Source organism: Tursiops truncatus, chromosome 9, assembly GCF_011762595.2.
Source record: "Tursiops truncatus isolate mTurTru1 chromosome 9, mTurTru1.mat.Y, whole genome shotgun sequence".
NCBI classification, from domain to species: domain Eukaryota; kingdom Metazoa; phylum Chordata; class Mammalia; order Artiodactyla; family Delphinidae; genus Tursiops; species Tursiops truncatus.
In genome coordinates, this window is record NC_047042.1 from 65548066 (window position 1) to 65566678 (window position 18613).

General features: G+C 37.5%; 2 protein-coding genes across 4 annotated transcripts in view; one reads left to right on the forward strand and one right to left on the reverse strand.

Moving 5' to 3' along the window:
* Positions 1–18613, forward strand: part of GPR141 (G protein-coupled receptor 141) — a 182518-nt gene that overhangs the window by 121173 nt on the left and 42732 nt on the right. The window lies entirely within an intron of this gene.
* Positions 1–18613, reverse strand: part of LOC109548348 (THAP domain-containing protein 5) — a 217697-nt gene that overhangs the window by 120309 nt on the left and 78775 nt on the right. The window lies entirely within an intron of this gene.

Consider the following 18613-nt stretch of genomic DNA (forward strand, 5'->3'; position numbering starts at 1 on the left):
AGTGCAAAAGACTTGGGCTGGGGGGCATGTGAATAGAGGTTATGCATAAAGAGAGCATGCCAGACTTACCAACGTAGTCCTAGTTCAGAATCTGCAGACAGTCTTACTGTGAAAAACAAGCTTATGGGACGAAGTGAGAGAGTGGCATGGACATATATACACTACCAAACGTAAAATAGATAGCTGGGGGAAGCAGCCACATAGCACAGGGAGATCGGCTCTGTGCTTTGTGTCCAACTAGAGGGGTGGGATAGGGAGGGTGGGAGGGAGACGCAAGAGGGAGGAGATATGGCGATATATGTATACATATAGCCGACTCACTTTGTTATACAGCAGAAACTAACACACCATTGTAAAGCAATTATACTCCCATAAAGATGTTAAAAAATATATTGAAAAAAACCCCAAGCTTATCTACTCTGACCACAACTCCTCCTTTATAGAAACAATTGTTTTGTTCTTCCTGTGTAGTACACACTACTCTGAGTTTGACACCTAATTTTTATTAGTGGTTAAATATGGACAAAAATGTTTTCAAAACCGATCAGAAAATAAAAAAAAGGACTGTGGCTAAAAACCTCATAGAAGCCTTTAGGGGATCTGGTATTGCTTTCACATATTATTCATATGTTTATCTTTTTTGTTTTTGCGGTACGTGGGCCTCCCACTGTTGTGGCCTCTCTCGTTGCGGAGCACAGGCTCCGGACGCGCAGGCTCAGCGGCCATGGCTCACGGGCCCAGCCGCTCCGTGGCATGTGGGATCCTCCCGGACCGGGACACTAACCCGTGTCCCCTGCATCGGCAGGCAGACTCTCAACCACTGCGCCACCAGGGAAGCCCCATATGTTTATCTTTTAAGTAGTTTTATTATTTTTTATTATGAAACTCTTTAAGCTCTATTATTGCTAATATTGTCATATATAGTTTGAAACCATTTTGGCAGCCCTAATCGATAGAAGAAAACAATCAATAGCAATCAGGTACTTTGAAATTTCTAAAAGAATATATTCAAGATAGCATGTGTGATTTTGTGATAATGGTTATCATAATTCTTTGCATTCCATTTTTACAGTATGACATGAAAGGAGGAATCTGAAAATAGCTTTAAAAATCACTTAATTAGAAGTTAACAACAGCATCTGTTCAAATATTTTCCTTAAGTAAGTTCCTTCCATACCATTATTTCCTTTCACAAGAAGTATTGCATTTCAAACATGTGGAATGGAAAATAATGCAAAGTTTAAAAAAGTAGTCAGTAATGCGCAGCCTGAGTTTCACAGCTTAGTCTTGCTTCCTTAACAAATTTGTAATATGATTTTGGATAGGTCATTTAGTTCTCTGGATTTCAACTTCCTGCAAAAATGTCCAATTATTTATCTAAGAAATTGTTTATCAAGTACTCCAGATTTACAACTCCTTGTTTTCTTTTTTATTGGGTTTAAATCAATCAGTCAACAGTTTAATTGATCAATAGGAGTAATGAGAGACCAATGGATGAGAAATCAGGAGGTATGAATTCTAGTCCTCTGTTTTCTAGTAATTGACCGAGTGATTTAGAAGATTTTCTGACCATTCTAGGGCAAGGATTGGCAAACTTTTTCTATAAGGCCTAGATAGTGAATAGTTTAGGTTCTGCAAGCCAAAAGGCAAAGTTGAAGATAATATACAGGCTCTTACATAACTGTTTAAAATGTAACTATTTGAAAATGTAAACGCCATTCTTAGCTCAGGCTGTACAAGAAGAAGAAATGAAGAAGGCTGGATTTGGCCTCAGGGCCATAATTTTCCAATCCTGGTTCTTGGCAATGATTTTTAACAGTTATAAAATGGAAGATATAGACTAGATTATGTGACCCCAAAGGAGCTTATGGATGATACTTAAGGTAATCCACCAATCCCCTAACATTGTATACAAAAATCTAAGTGTTTGTAAATATGTGCTTTTTTAATGGGAAAAAAGTTCCAAAGATTTCATTAGATTTTCAAAGTGCTCTAAAACCCAGTTAAGATTAAGGACCACAGGACTAGCTGATTCCTAAAAATTCCAAATCTAAAATTCAAGGGAATGCTTATTGGGTGTCTACCATGTCTAAGCCTCTGTGCTGGCACCATAAGAGATGTTAGCATATTATGACTAAAATAACACATCAAAAATATTTTAAAGAATATTTTAATATGCACACATCAGTGATATCCTTCCAAGTAATAACCCTGAGAAAAATTCTGTAATTGGCCAAACATTTCTGAAAATATTGCTTTGCAAAATGTCTTCAAATCTATTATGAGTTATGTAAAAATATTCATCAAATATTTTCATTGTCCTATCTTGTTTTTGATGACAATGGCATTATTCATGACAATCATAATCAAACTTAATCTAAACAGAGTCTCTTTCCTAAAAATATGATTTCCTTAAAGGCAGGAACTATGCTTTTTTTTAATCTTTGTATTCTAGAATGGTGTTTGTCACTGAGTACTCAACATCTCTGGAATGAATATATGAATGAATGAAAAGATAAAGACACTGTCATTAAGATTATGTACAATAAATACTAAAGGCTTTGAACCCCAAATGCTCTAAAAACAGTAGTTACTAGGTCCAAAGATTGCTTTTCTTTTCAACTTTGGACGTAACTGGGATTTCAAAATACTTGGTCAACTAAAGATTATACTTCCTGGAGATTAAGCCATTTTTTAAAAAGAGCGAAGTCTGTTGAATTTAATTCACATGTTACAGATTTTCCAATAACTTAGCCTCTGGGATCGAGGGACTGGAGAGTGAAGTTTTGTTAATGAATAGCAGCATTCTCAGCATCAGGTAGAAGTTGTACCAGCTGAGCATTACACATAAATGGAAGGTTTTCCTGGGCAATCCAAAAGTCAGATCTAATAGGGTTTAGGATATCACTCTGCTCCCTGATAAAGAAGTTCAGCCTGACCTCCAGTGCATGCTTAATTGACGATGCCAAAATCTGAGCACTGTTGGCTGGGGAGTCCCCACAGCTACAGGGGGTGGGAAATGACTTGAGATCCAAACATACCTATCTTCTCTCTCTAGGAATAATTTCATTTTCTGAAAGAGAAATTCAATCTACAATAGCTGGTTGTAAACTTCCCTAAAATTCTTTAGGGAAGTTTAAATCCTAAGATTGAAAAAAATTTAAGAAATGTTTAAAGAAAAGACTACAGAGCTTTGTATAATCTGGTGCTATGCCTGAACATCCTTATTCTAAAGGGTGCGTCCTACTTCCTCCCCTCCCTTCACTCTCCCTCTGCCTCAGAAACTGTGAGGGAAATAGCAACTTGCTGTTCACTTTGGGGTATAATTATAGAGTGTGCCTGTGCAGTATCTGTGCATTAAGTGATATCATTTGTTCAATTATCAATATTTGGAGGTTTTGCATATCACTGGATCTCCTTAGAGATTAAGACTAGTCAGACAGAGTCCCAAAACCAGAAGCTTCATACATGGAATCTCAAATATATAGCTCATTTCTGTTCTTGGTCCAAGGTCTCGCTTAAGTGATGATGAGGAGCTCAGTCCCCTCCCAAAGATTTCTGGAGACCTGGCTCACACGTTCTACAAATCCACGACAGGGAGTGCCCCTCAGTCTAACTGCTGCCCTCAGGTCTATCTGAATATCATCTCTCCACCTCTCTGGTCCACTTTATTCCAACAGGTGGACAAGGTCCCTTCAGTTTCCTCTCAAACACAACTAACTTGAACCTGTGACGTGCCTTTTTGGGGCAAACTCTTTCTTAGAGGACCAGATAATCAATATTTTAGGTTTTGAGGGCCATACAATATCTGTTGCAACTACTTAGTTCTCCAGTTGTAGTATGAAAACAGCCAGAGATGACACATAAATAAATAGGCATTGCTGTGATCAGATAAAAACTTTACAAAAACATGTGGCTGGCCCATGGGCTATAGTTTTCTGGCCCACGAATTATATGAAGGCTTGATAACAAGCTTAAGAAATTACAATGTTTTAGACAGAAATGAAAAACTCAAAGTTAGAGATCACCTGCTAGAGGCATCAGCACTTCTTCCCAGCAGCCATTCTCATTAGCCCTGGTGTGAGGCCATGCTGCTGGGGCCTACTTATCATCCTGGGCAGAGGTCTTCTCCCCTCCTTATCTTTACATCCACAAATTCAAGTCTCTTCCTTCCTACATTAATCCCCAGTTAGAGGGTGTCAAAAATAAGTTCATATCATAATTATCTCTGAAGACCAAGACCCATTGAACAGAACTGTGGCCCACCTAGGTCTGAAGCATCTTCAGTACTCAGAGTGTCACTTACCTTCCATTTGTACAGCTAAAGGCTCACCAAAATTATGCTTTCTTGACTAAACGGAGAGTCCACCCTAAAAAACTCTTTTCCTGTTTCTTCTTAAAATTTTGGTAAAGTATACATAACAGAAAATTTACCATTTTAACCATTTTTACGTGTACAGTTCATTGGCATTAAGTACATTCACATTATTGTGCAACCATCGCCACTACCCATCTCCAGAACTTCTTCATCATCCTGAACTGAAACTCTGTACCTCTTAAACAGTAACTCCCCATTCCCCCTACCCCAGCCTCTGGTAACAACCATTTTACTTTATGTCTCTTTGAGTTTGACTATTTTAAGTTATTCACATAAATGGAACCGTAATATCTGTTCTCTTGTGTAAAAAGCAAATTCTTGCTTCTATACTTAGAATCACATGAAAAAATAAACTGCCTATCTATTCTGGCTTCCAGCTATCTCTGGTCTAGAAATATTGGGGACTAGTCTGAGAACACCTGACTGTATACTTTTCATAAATTATATCTCACTACTCTCCAGTCTGTTTCCTCTGCATCAACTATTAGCACATCTCCTCTTTCCTCAAATGCACATCACACATTATTTTCTTTGGAATATTGTGATCCACACTTTTAATGCCACCAAATTACAATGGTTTTAGGAGCTCTGTGAACCAGGGGCAGAGCAATATGTTTATTTCTTATTATTTCACAGCAGATACAGTGCCACTCATGTAATTAATTCAGCATAGACTGCATAAGATTATTTTAGTGCAGGTCTTATCTTTTCCTAAACTGTAATCTCTTTGCAAAGCCATGACCCTATCAAGCACAGACTGTATTCTATGTAAGGGCTTAATTTAGAGAAACTTTAGTTGGTATCTGAACATGAGATTCAGGAATTAAGAAAAAAATCGTCACATTCATCAATTCCCTCCCCCGCTTTCTCCCTCTCTCTTTCTGTCCATACTCCATTAAACATAATCTAACCTTCAAACATCTCTACCAAGAGCAAAATTGTTAAACTGGTCTGTTTCAGATCTCTTCCCATGAAGAAAGTTTGACATAAAACACTTCAGTTTCTCTTAATTTCTCTTAATTTTCAGAAAAAAATTTTGATAGGAATATAGGAATTATTATATCTACTTCACTCTTTATAATATTATAGAGAGAAAGACATACAGAAATATTCAAAGATGTTTATGATCCCTGCTTTCCAGGAGACAATAATATAGTTGGAGAGACACAATTTATCCATGTAAAACAAATGCAAAGGTCATAAGTCATTATGAGACTCTATATTTGTCAAATGCTTTGTAGCTTATAAGGAGGAGGTAGGTATATTAATCTTTATTTTACTATTAATTTTTTCAGAAAATTTAATTAAGAGAACGTGAAAGTTTAATGTCAAATTTCCTTTAAGGGAAAAGATCTGGAACAGACCAATTCTAAGACTTTTCTCTTGACAGAAGCAACGACAGAAAAAAAAAAAGTGGTTAGATAATCTTTATTAGATCACATAAAAGGAAAAAGAATAAGTGCAAATCATTAGTCAAATGATTGGATGGGTAACTAGTTTTCTAAAACAGGTCTTTAATAATATTAAGTCTTATTAGAAAAAATTTAAAGTGTTTTATCAGGAAAGCTAATTGCTTTCCAGAAGAACATGTGAACTGGATTACACAGAAAACTCTGTCCTAGGCCAGGTTTGAGACTATTTTTCCTTTATACTGCAAATGATGAAATCAAGGCTTAAGGTCACCTGGATACCCTGGCAGATCAGGAGAGTGAATTTTGTCTTCAAGTCCCGACTTTTCCCCATCAGCCTCCATACTCAGGCATGAGTTGTGTGATGCAGACTTTGAGTGCTGGGGTAATTCAGTGAGGAGGAACGTGCCTGAAGACAGAGAGGTCTGAAGGTTGAGACTCTTAAATGAGACTTGATGTGTGGATGAAATTTGGAGAAACAACAAGGAATATGACACTCACTTACATTAAAGTAGTGATTCTCAAGGTGAGTCTGTACTGGAATCACCTGAACAGCTTGTTAAGGGCACCAATATCAAGGTCTCCCCATAGATTCTGATCCAGGGGTCTGAGGTGGGGCTCTGGACATCAGTGGTTTGACTGATCTCCCAGGGTGATTCTGAAGGCTTGTGGTTGGGTGGTTGGTTCTTTCTCATCCCATATTCCTAACCTTGTATTGTAAGTGCTCACAGCAGGGACATAACTAACAGCTGCTCTGAGGGCTTAAGTCTAAGAGAAGGAGGAATGGAGAAGTTTCTAAGATGTTCAGAAAGACAATCTATGCATCCTGGCCCCAGTGCCCAGCACTGTGTGATATATACAAGAGAGGCTGTCACAGGGGGAGACAAAGGCTTTATTCCTTACTAGATTGGCTTTCTTTATAAAAAGTTGTGATTCTCTCAGCCATTACACACTTCTAAGTGACACACACATCTTCCATGCCCCAGACCTTGGTCAGCTTCAACAACCCTTAGCTTCTTCTGTCAGTAAAAGGTAGATCACAATATCTAACTCAAATGAGAATTATAAGAATCGAAAGAAATAACGTTTGAAAAATGCCTAGGACATAGTATTATTCAATAATTATTACTCTTCTTCCCTGCTACCACCATTGTACAGTTTATAGTTTTTATAATACAAATAAAACAAACTGAAACTATTCATATCTCACTGTCAACAACTTTCAGCCAAAGACCACAGGGACACCTGTAGTTGGACAACTTGGGTTTATGATTCATTGCAAGGAGGGAAAGCACACACCATGGGGAACCATGGGCACCTCAGTGAGGCAGTGTTAGAAACAATCTATTACAGGGTTTGAGCTTTCATGGGGTGATTCAGGGGAGTGTCTAAGGATGTGGGGCTTCATTCTGTACTGGATGCTGTCATAAGGCAGAAACTATTTTACACTCAATGAAGAAAAAGAAGTCATTAATTTTAATCAGGAAAGGGAGTATTTGGTATTTTATGGATGGTCCTGTGACCTTGTTTTTGTCTATGCTTAGATAAAATGACACAGGGACCTTGCTTTGTTTTTTTTTTTTTTTGATACATTAGGTTCTTATTAGTCATCCATTTTATACATATTAGTGTATACATGTCAATCCCAACTTCCCAATTCATCCCACCACCACCACCACCACCACCACCACCACCACCACCACCCCGCTTTCCCCCCTTGGTGTCCGCATGTTTGTTCTCTACATCTGTGTCTCTATTTCTGCCTTGCAAACCAGTTCATCTGTACCATTTTTCTAGATTCTCTATATATGTGTTAATATACGATATTTGTTTTTCTCTTTCTGACTTACTTCACTCTGTATGACAGTCTCTAGATCCATCCACGTCTCTACAAATGACCCAATTTTGTTCCTTTTTATGGCTGAGTAATATTCCATTGTATATATGTACCACATCTTCTTTATCCATTTGTCTGTCGATGGGCATTTAGGTTGCTTCCATGACCTGGCTATTGTAAATAGTGCTGCAAGGGGACCTTGTTTTGTTTCATTTTATCAGAGTGACTATACCTGAGAGATCCCCCTTTCTCTTTCTTTCTTCTGAGATGAAACAGAATAGAAATTTAAATTTCTATTTAAACTTATTTAAATAGAAAGATTGAACATTTTGGGGGCACTTACTAAATCATGCTTAGCTTTAATCCTCCCAACAATTTCACATGTATATTATCTACATAAGGGAGGATTTGAAGCCAGATCTGACTTCTAACTATAGAAGCTGTCAGTCTGGTATGCTACCACCTTGTTGCGCTGTGCTTTGGTCACCACTGGAGACCATGAATAAATTCCTGCCCATCACTCTAAATGGATCACACTCAAGTTTACTTACAACAGAAAAAAATCCTTTGATCTATAATCAAAGTTTGGCAACATTTTTTTTTGTTGTTGTAAAATAACAGATAGTAAATATTTTGAGCTTTGTAGGCTATACCATCCCTATCATGACTACTCAACTGCCACTGTAGCAGGAAAGCAGCCACAGATCATACTTGAACAGATGAGCATGGCTGTGTTCTAATGAAACTTTACTTATAAAATTGGTTGGCAGGTGGGATTTGGCCCTTGGGCTGTAGTTTGCAAACCTATGCTCTAGATTACAAGTAGCCAGAAATCCCAAATCAATTTGACTTTTTAAAATTGTATTTTACATTTTGAATAATTAAATATGTGTAAATTGTTAATTTTAAAAATTGTAACTATGTGTAATAGTTAAATATTTATAGATATAAATGGGTTTATTTAATCTGGGGTTTATTTATTTATTTAAATAAACTGCCAATTTCTAGGCATATTAAAGAATCAGGATGGTGCCTCATACCATTTGCTTCTCTGATCCTATATAGTGAGAACTGGAGCTTGAGAGGCCAAAGGGCCTAACAGATAGTCCGTGCCTCCTTTCATTATTTCTTAAAGGATAACTCTTGTTAGCTAAAATGAAGCTCAGGGAGTTGAACACTTGTCCTCAGTTATCCATATTATGGTAGAGCTGGTGTTAAGCCCCACAGTCTTTTCATTACACCCTATGCCTCAATTTTAATAAATTATGGAATTGATGGCTTGGAAGCATGCTAAGATGCTTGGGTTGCTTTCTGAATCATCAAAGAAAAATTATATGATCAGAATAAACTTAGTGCGACATGTATTTTGTTACAGTTTAACTCTTTGAAAAATTTGGGTTAGGGGGTGAATGTGGAAACTGAAATTCAGTAGCATAGCATCGGAAGGGCATTGCATGTCTAGCCTCAACAGCCAATTCCCTTTTTATAGATTTCTCTTTCAGCAAGGCATAACATAGTGTCTGAGCTAAAAAAAAAAAAAAAGGATCACCTACCATCAGCATGTCAGATTGTCTTCATTTGTGACTTGAGGGTAGAAAGATGGGGTGAGGCATATCACAGGAGATGTTCTACTCTGAATCTTCCCAAGCACATGTGATGCCACTGCTCTGATGAAAAGGGATTTTTAATTAGAATCTCCCATTCTTCAAATGTGCAGAAAAAATGCAAGTGTGTATGGGCAATTGACATATGTATTTATATGATTTCATACTTAAAATTGAATATCACACTGATATTTTTCACGTAAATTAAAAGTCCTATAATTTAGACATTTATTTATACCATTTACCCAGCTCCTACATATTTCTATGATACAGCCTACTAGGCAATATTCTTTTTTATAGAAGAGTCTAACCTATGTTCTTTTCCTCCCATAAAGCTTAATTTAAAACACATCTGCCCCAGGAAATCTATGAATAACCCAGCCTGGGTGCTTCATTCTTCCAGTCCAACCAGGATTTGTACCCTCAGCTTAGACTATGAAGCAAATGTGGACCCCAGTGATGCATGAAACTATGTAGCTGTGATGAAACATTTTTATAGTAAATATACCCCTAAGAATTCCATTTGAAAACTTAGGGACAATAAATCTCACAATTCACTTGTGATTTAGCAAGCTACAAATAGGTCCTCCAAGGGCTCAAAATGGAATATGGCAAAAAAGAGAATGTATTAATATTTTTCCTGAGTTTCTTCCTCCAACCTCTTATATTGCTTTGTGACATAATAATAATAATGTAATTATTATATAGTATTATATAGTAATAATAAATATAAATAAATAACAATTAAGAAAATGATAGTCTATATATTTCTTTGTATGTTTGAATGGGCTGTCGCCAGAGGAATGGAGGGGAGTCTTGCTTCGTGACCCAAGGGGAGACTTCTGATAAGCACTGTCACTCAATGCAACTCCCTCCCTTTTATTTCATCCCTACCTAGAGTTGCCAAAGTTAGAAAACAAAAATACAGGGCTCCCAATTAAATCTGAATTTCAGATAAATTGTAAATAATTTTCTTTTAGTATAAATATGTCCCAAATATTACATGAGATACTTATACAAAAATAATCATTTGTTTATCTGGATTTCAAATCTGAGTATTCTGTGTTTTATCTGTCAACTCTACACACAAAACCTTGAGCTTCAGTTTTCACATAGTGAGTTTTCTGGTTTGAAAGAATTTGACAGACCAATCACAAGCCCTGAAATTGAAACTGTGATTAAAAATCTTCCAACAAACAAAAGCCCAGGACCAGATGGCTTCACAGGCGAATTCTATCAAACATTTAGGGAAGAGCTAACACCTATCTTTCTCAACTCTTCCAAAATATAGCAGAGGGAGGAACACTCCCCAACTCATTCTACGAGGCCACCATCACCCTGATACCAAAACCAGACAAAGATGTCACAAAGAAAGAAAACTATAGGCCAATATCACTGATGAACATAGATGCAAAAATCCTCAACAAAATACTAGCAAACAGAATCCAACAGCACATTAAAAGGATCATACACCATGATCAAGTGGGGTTTATCCCAGGAATGCAAGGATTCTTCAATATATGCAAATCAATCAATGTGATACACCATATTAACAAATTGAAGGAGAAAAACCATATGATCATCTCAATCGATGCAGAGAAGACTTTCGACAAAATTCAACACCCATTTATGATAAAAACCCTGCAGAAAGTAGGCATAGAGGGAACTTTCCTAAACATAATAAAGGCCATATATGACAAACCCACAGCCAACATCGTCCTCAATGGTGAAACACTGAAAGCATTTCCACTAAGGTCAGGAACAAGACAAGGTTGCCCACTCTCACCACTATTATTCAACATAGTTTTGGAAGTTTTAGCCACAGCAATCAGAGAAGAAAAAGAAATAAAAGGAATCCAAATCGGAAGAGAAGAAGTAAAGCTGTCACTGTTTGCAGAGGACATGATACTATACATAGAGTATCCTAAAGATGCTACCAGAAAACTACTAGAGCTAATCAATGAATTTAGTAAAGTAGCGGGATACAAAATTAATGCACAGAAATCTCTGGCATTTCTATACACTAATGATGAAAAATCTGAAAGAGAAATCAAGAAAACACTCCCATTTACCACTGCAACAAAAAGAATAAAATATCTAGGAATAAACCTACCTAAGGAGACAAAAGACCTGCATGCAGAAAATTATAAGACACTGATGAAAGAAATTAAAGATGATACAAATAGATGGAGAGATATACCATGCTCTTGGATTGGAAGAATCAACATTGTGAAAATGACTCTACTACCCAAAGCAATCTATAGATTCAATGCAATCCCTATCAAACTACCACTGGCATTTTTCACAGAACTAGAACAAAAAATTTCACAATTTGTATGGAAACACAAAAGACCCTGAATAGCCAAAGCAGTCTTGAGGGAGAAAAACTGAACTGGAAAAATCAGACTCCCTGATTTCAGACTATACTACAAAGCTACAGTAATCAAGACAGTATGGTACTGGCACAAAAACAGAAATATAGATCAATGGAACAGGATAGAAAGCCCAGAGATAAACCCACACACATATGGTCACCGTATCTTTGATAAAGAAGGCAAGAATATACAGTGGAGAAAAGACAGCCTCTTCAATAAGTGGTGCTGGGAAAACTGGACAGGTACATGTAAAAGAATGAAATTAGAACACTCCCTAACACCATACACAAAAATAAACTCAAAATGGATTAAAGACCTAAATGTAAGGCCCGACACTATAAAACTCTTAGAGGAAAACATAGGCAGAACACTCTATGACATAAATCACAGCAAGATCCTTTTTGACCCACCTCCTAGAGAAATGGAAATAAAAACAAAAATAAACAAATGGGACCTAATGAAACTTCAAAGCTTTTACACAGCAAAGGAAACCATAAACAAGACCAAAAGACAACCCTCAGAATGGGAGAAAGTATTTGCAAATGAAGCAACTGACAAAGGATTAATCTCCAAAATTTACAAGCAGCTCATACAGCTCAATATCAAAAAAACAAACAACCCAATCCAAAAATGGGCAGAAGACCTAAATAGACATTTCTCCAAAGCAGATATACAGATTGCCAACAAACACATGAAAGAATGCTCAACATCATTAATCATTAGAGAAATGCAAATCAAAACTACAATGAGATATCATCTCACACCAGTCAGAATGGCCATCATCAAAAAATCTACAAACAATAAATGCTGGAGAGGGTGTGGAGAAAAGGGAATCCTCTTGCACTGCTGGTGGGAATGTAAATTGATACAGCCACTATGGAGAACAGTATGGAGGTTCCTTAAAAAACTAAAAATAGAACTACCATATGACCCAGCAATCCCACTACTGGGCATATACCCTGAGAAAACCATAATTCAAAAAGAGTCATGTACCACAATGTTCATTGCAGCTCTGTTTACAATAGCCAGGACATGGAAGCAACCTAAGTGTCCATTGACAGATGAATGGGTAAAGAAGATGTGGCACATATATACAATGGAATACTACTCAGCTATAAAAAGAAATGAAATTGAGTTATTTGTAGTGAGGTGGATGGACCTACAGTCTGTCATACAGAGTGAAGTAAGTCAGAAAGAGAAAAACAAATACCGTATGCTAACACATATATATGGAGTCTAAGAAAAATAAAAAAAGGTCATGAAGAACCTAGGGGCAAGACAGGAATAAAGACAGAGACCTATTAGAGAATGGACTTGAGGATATGGGGAGGGGGAAGGGTAAGCTGTGACAAAGTGAAAGAGTGGCATGGACATATATACACTACCAAATGTAAAATAGTTAGCTAGTGGGAAGCAGCCGCATAGCACAGGGAGATCAGCTCTGTGCTTTGTGACCACCTAGAGGGGTGGGATAGGGAGGGTGGGAAGGAGGGAGACGCAAGAGGGAAGAGATATGGGAACATATGTATATATATATAACTGATTCACTTTGTTATAAAGCAGAAACTAACACACCATTGTAAAGAAATTATACTCCAATAAAGATGTAAAAAAAAAAAAAAACACAGAATTTGATACAATTTCCTGTTCAGCCACATATGAGCCCTTAGGCAACCTATTTAACCTGGAGGTAATAATTCATATTGTAGAGACTTGTCATAAGAATTGCAAGGAGAGAATGCAAATAAATCACCTGGGGTAGGGCCAGGAATAGGCAGCTGCTCAGCAAACATTGCCCAAATGTTTAATTCCTTTTCTTCCTTCAAATTCTTTCAATTCTTCCCCTAACCTTTTTGGGAAGAATTAGGTGCTACTCCCTTTTCCCTCACAATAGGCTGTACCTATTTCATATGGCATTTATTATACACAACTTAAGGCCTGTTTTGTAATGATAATAGATACATTAATTTCTTCTTTCCTCCCTCCCTTTTTTTGAAATTAGAGTTTACCTTGCATAGCATTTAAATTTTTTTTCTTTCGAACTTTCCAGTTTCTTTTATTTAAGATGTATCTAAATAATGGACTTCTAATGGATTTTTTTGTTTACATCTTTATTGGAGTATAATTGCTTTGCAATGGTGTGCTAGTTTCTGCTTTATAACAAAGTGAATCAGTTATACATATATCCCCATATCTCTTCCCTCTTGCGTCTCCCTCTCTCCCACCCTCCCTATCCCACCCCTCTAGGTGGTCACAAAGCACCGAGCTGATCTCCCTGTGCTATGCGGCATAAATCTGATAATCTTTTTAAACTGTGGAGTATGGTCCACTTAAATGAATTATTAATGAAAGGTGCATCTAATTTCTACCTTTTAATTTTTTGCTTTCTATTTGTATACATTTTTGTAGGTTTCATTTTTTTCCCCTCCCTTCCTTCCTTCCTCCTTTCCTTCCTTCCATCTTTGTGTTCTTTTCTTTTGGACTAATTGAACTTTGTTTTTTCTTCACTTCATCTTTCTCCCTTTACTAGTTTGGAAGATATACATTCAAGTTTTATTCTTTTAGTGCTATTAAAGAATTACGAACTTCCATATAATTTAAAAACCCTGAAGTTAAACAATGTCTTACTTTTTTCCTAAGCAATATACAGATCTTGGAATACACTGACAGAGAACCCCCTTCCAACATTTATATATGATATTATTGCCCAATATTTTAGTATTATCTTGTATTTTAACCCAATAAATTAGGGACCCTTATTATTGTTGTTTTATACAAAATCTGGTTAGATTTACCATATATTTAGTTTCCTTGATTAACATTTTTTTCCTTTGTAACTTAGACTTTCCTTCTTGTATAACTTTCCTTCTTCCTTAAATATATCCTGTACATGTTCCTTTAGAAAGAATAAGTTGGTGTTACTCTCTTTCAATTTTTGTTGTACGAAAGGTCTTTTTCTTGCCTACATTCTTGAAAGACAATTTTGCTGTGTATTCTTTGTAGGTTGATGGTTATTTTCACTCATTGTTTAAGGTAATATCTTACTATATTCTGGCCTCCACTGCTGCTTTTAAAAACCCACCTGTATCTGTGAAGGCTTTTCTTTTTAGGTGATCCATCTTTTCTAATAGGCTGGCTTAGCGTCAGCATCTCTTTTTCCTTAGTATTCTGCAGTTTCACTATGCTATGTCTAGGTTTGGATTTCTTCTTATTCACCCTGCTTAAGATTTTTTGACCTTACTGAATCTGACAATCGATGTTTTTCATCAAATCTGGAAAATGCTCAGCAATTATCTCTCAGAAAATTGCCTTTACTTTGCTCTATCGTCTATTCTAGAACAAATTTAACCTCTATGTCACTTCTTTTTTGTGATAAGAAATGTATATAGTGTGTTTGCTCTTATTATTTTCCTTTCTGAGCCACACTCTGAGTAATTTTTTTCATATCTATTATATAGTTCACCAATTTTTATTTTCTTTGTCGAATATGTCTTTTGAGATTCTGGTTCTATGGGTATATTTTTCATTTTCAAAATACAATTTCGTTTATTTTTCAAACTGCCTGATCAATTTTTAAAAATCACTTATGCTAAATATTTTATTTCTTTATATTTTTACATTTGCACTGGGATTTGTGTCTGCCATGTACTTTCAGCCAGATATCCAGAAACCCTGAGCCATTTTGAAAATTGCTTATACTGGCCTCTCTTCAGTTTGTTGGGAAAACACTGAGGGAAGGGATAGAGTGAGTCCTCTGACTTAATAAACCTGATTTGAAATGATAAAAAGATGAGGGTAGTGGCATGGACTTATATATACTACCAAGCGTAAAATAGATAGCTGGTGGGAAGCAGCCACATAGCACAGGGTGATCAGCTCTGTGCTTTGTGACCACCTGCAGGGGTGGGATAGGGAGGGTGGGAGGGAGACGCAAGAGGGAGGAAATATGGGGATATGTGCATATGTGTAGCTGGTTCACTTTGTTATAAAGCAGAAGCTAGCACACCATTGTAAAGCAATTATGCTCCAATAAAGACATTAAAAAAAAAAAAGATGAGGTCTGACAGAAAAGAAATCAAACCCTGAGGTTGGGAATTCAATTTGAGATTGAGACAGTGGTTTTCATCTTTGGATGCCCACTGGAAATATTTGAAGAGCATTTGAAAAATTTGGATACCTTGGCTCCTTCCCAGAAGTGGGAGCCATGCATCAGTCCTTTTCAAAAGCTTCCCAGGCAATTCTACTGTGCAGCCAGCATTGATGCAACAGCCAGAGCATCATGGAAAAAAAAAAAAAAAGAAAAAGAAAAACACAACACTCTAGGTGTTCCAAACAGGGAGGAATTTAATGTAGAGGATCAGAGGCTGCAATTATAATCAGCAATTATCTCTCAGAAAATTGCCTTTACTTCGCTCTCTCCATCGTCTATTCTAGAACAAATTTAACCTCCATGTCACTTGGAGGGCTATAGGAATAGAGATTCTATTGGAAGGGCTATTAGAATAAAGATTCGGGGCATCTGCTACATTTTTTTGTAAATCAGGAGGTACAGGGATCTCAGAAAACCACCACTGAAGACGACAGCCATGTATGCTCCAAGGAGGGTGATTCAGAGGAAGACTGAGACCCTCCACTAGAAGGGGTTGTCTGCTGTCTCCTAAGCCCTCGGGCCTGGATGCTGTTGACACAGGAAGAGTCACGGCTTCTCTTCAGTTTCACCTTCAGATTGTGATGGGGATATTTATTATTGGTGGCATCTAACACTAAACCCTCTGGGCAGGGATTCTAGGGGTTGCAGAGAAGGGGGGAAAAGGTGCAAATCTGTCAAAAGATTGAGAATCACTGGTTTGGGATGGGTAAACTTCCAAAATTCAGAGCACAGAGGGACTCAGGCCTATCAGTAACTCGGAACATCAACATGCTTGTAAAAGATCCAAGAAAGAGGCTTGAGGTTAAACTCTCCCAGTGGACAGAACTTTTCTCAATACTCCAGATTTCTGTAAGTACCAAGAGGAAGTGGAAATATCTTTTATCATCCTACAGGGCCTTTAACTTTTCCAGCAGTGATAAGAATTCACAAATGAATTGCAAAAAGAATCTACAAGAAGAATCTTAGTCATATGAATCAAAAGCTATACTTTGCAGAGACAGCTGAATCTGGTATTCAAATGGAGAGGTTTATTGATGGGTGCCATGAAAATGCAACTACAAAAAAAGGAAAATGCATCTGATACCAAAGCTCATGTTCTTTGCTCTTCATGCCATTGCCTCTTTATAAGCAAGTGACAGTTTGAATATTGTAAGGCTCTTTTCTTTCTTTCTTTTTCTTTTTTTTACAGAAATCTTATGGACTGTACATTCTTGCAAAGAGAAGGGCATGGATGAAGGAAAATAAGAGAAAGCCCTTCTCTTGTTGGTAGCTCTTCTCCTCTTTCCTCCTTCTGAGAGTGACCACCCACCTGGTGTGTTCCTTAGTTCTCTGTCACTGCTATGGCCTCTTCCTCTTTCTCTCCTGTGTTTCCCCAACCTTCTTCTCTTCTTCCCCTTACCTCCTTCCTGTTAAAGTGTCTGGTAGTGGAGCTGGGCAGAGATGTGGTCAGATCTGTGTGGGGTTTCTCAGGGGTGAGGTAACCTCAGACCCTGAGCCTAGGGAAAAAATATCACCCTAGATTCAGACAGCTGTACCCTAAACCTCCTAGACCTTCTCCTGTCATAATAATACTGAATGTTTACTGTTTGTCAAGATGGTCCTAAATGTAGTGCTTAGAACCATGACTTGTACATATTTAGTACCTTAGTAGAGCACCGTTACTAAGATGTTCACAACAGCCTTACAAAGTGAATAATCTTATTATTCCCATTTTATACATGAGGAATCTGTAGACTTTCAAGAGACTGAATAACTTGCTCAATTTCAAATAGCTAACTTACTCAATTTCAAATAGCTAACACCCAGATCAAGTGGTGAGCACTCCACTGTGTTCTGAGTTTTCCTGATTATAACACGTTTATGCCTCCAGTTCTGTCATTATAATATTTATTTATTTATTTGCTGCATTGGGTCTTCGTTGCTGCATGAGGGCTTTCTCTAGTTGCAGCAAGTGGGGGCTACTCTTCGTTGTGGTGCACGGGCTTCTCGTTGTGGTGGCTTCTCTTGCTGTGGAGCAGGGGCTCTAGGCCCACGGGCTTCAGTAGTTGCAGCATGTGGGCTCAGTAGTTGTGGTGCACGGGCTTCAGTAGTTGCAGCATGCGGGCTCAGTAGTTGTGGTGCACAGGCTTAGTTGCTCCACGGCACGTGGGATATTCCTGGACCAGGGATCGAACCCATGTCCCCTGAATTGGCAGGCAGATTCTTAACTACTGTGCCACAAGGGAAGTCCCCCTGCCATTATAATTTAAGAAGGACACTGGCAAACTAGAATGTTCAAATAATCTAGTCATATAAGGAAGGTGCTGGAAACTACACCATCTTTATCACCATCATCAATGATGAACATTTATGAAGTGCAACCTCTGTACCAAGTTCTATGTGATGTGTTTTATGTAGACTATCTGCATGCAAGTAAAACATTTAGTACAACAACTTTATGAAATATGTACCATTATAGTCATACAGCTGACAGACAAGGAAAATGAAATATGGGGATAGTAATTAACTTGCCCAAGATGGCCCAGCTAGTAAATAATAAAGGCAAGACTCCAGTGCCAAAGCTTATAATCCTACACTATGCTGAAAACCTTAGTTACTTGCCTGAATAAGAAAAGATGGCAGGGTACTGAGAGAAAAGAGAGAAGGTAGGAATATTCAGTTGATGAAGGAATATCATTTAAAAAGGAAAAACACTTACATTGTAAAGACCCCAAGAACAGAACTCTAACTGTGGGGGGGTTGTTAGAGGAGGGTAGCCTTCTGTACGTACAATAAAGCACCTTCCGGCTATTATTTTTGTCTAACAATACCACAGACTGTCTCGAAAAATAAAAATGTGAATTCTGTGAAGCTGAAAGTG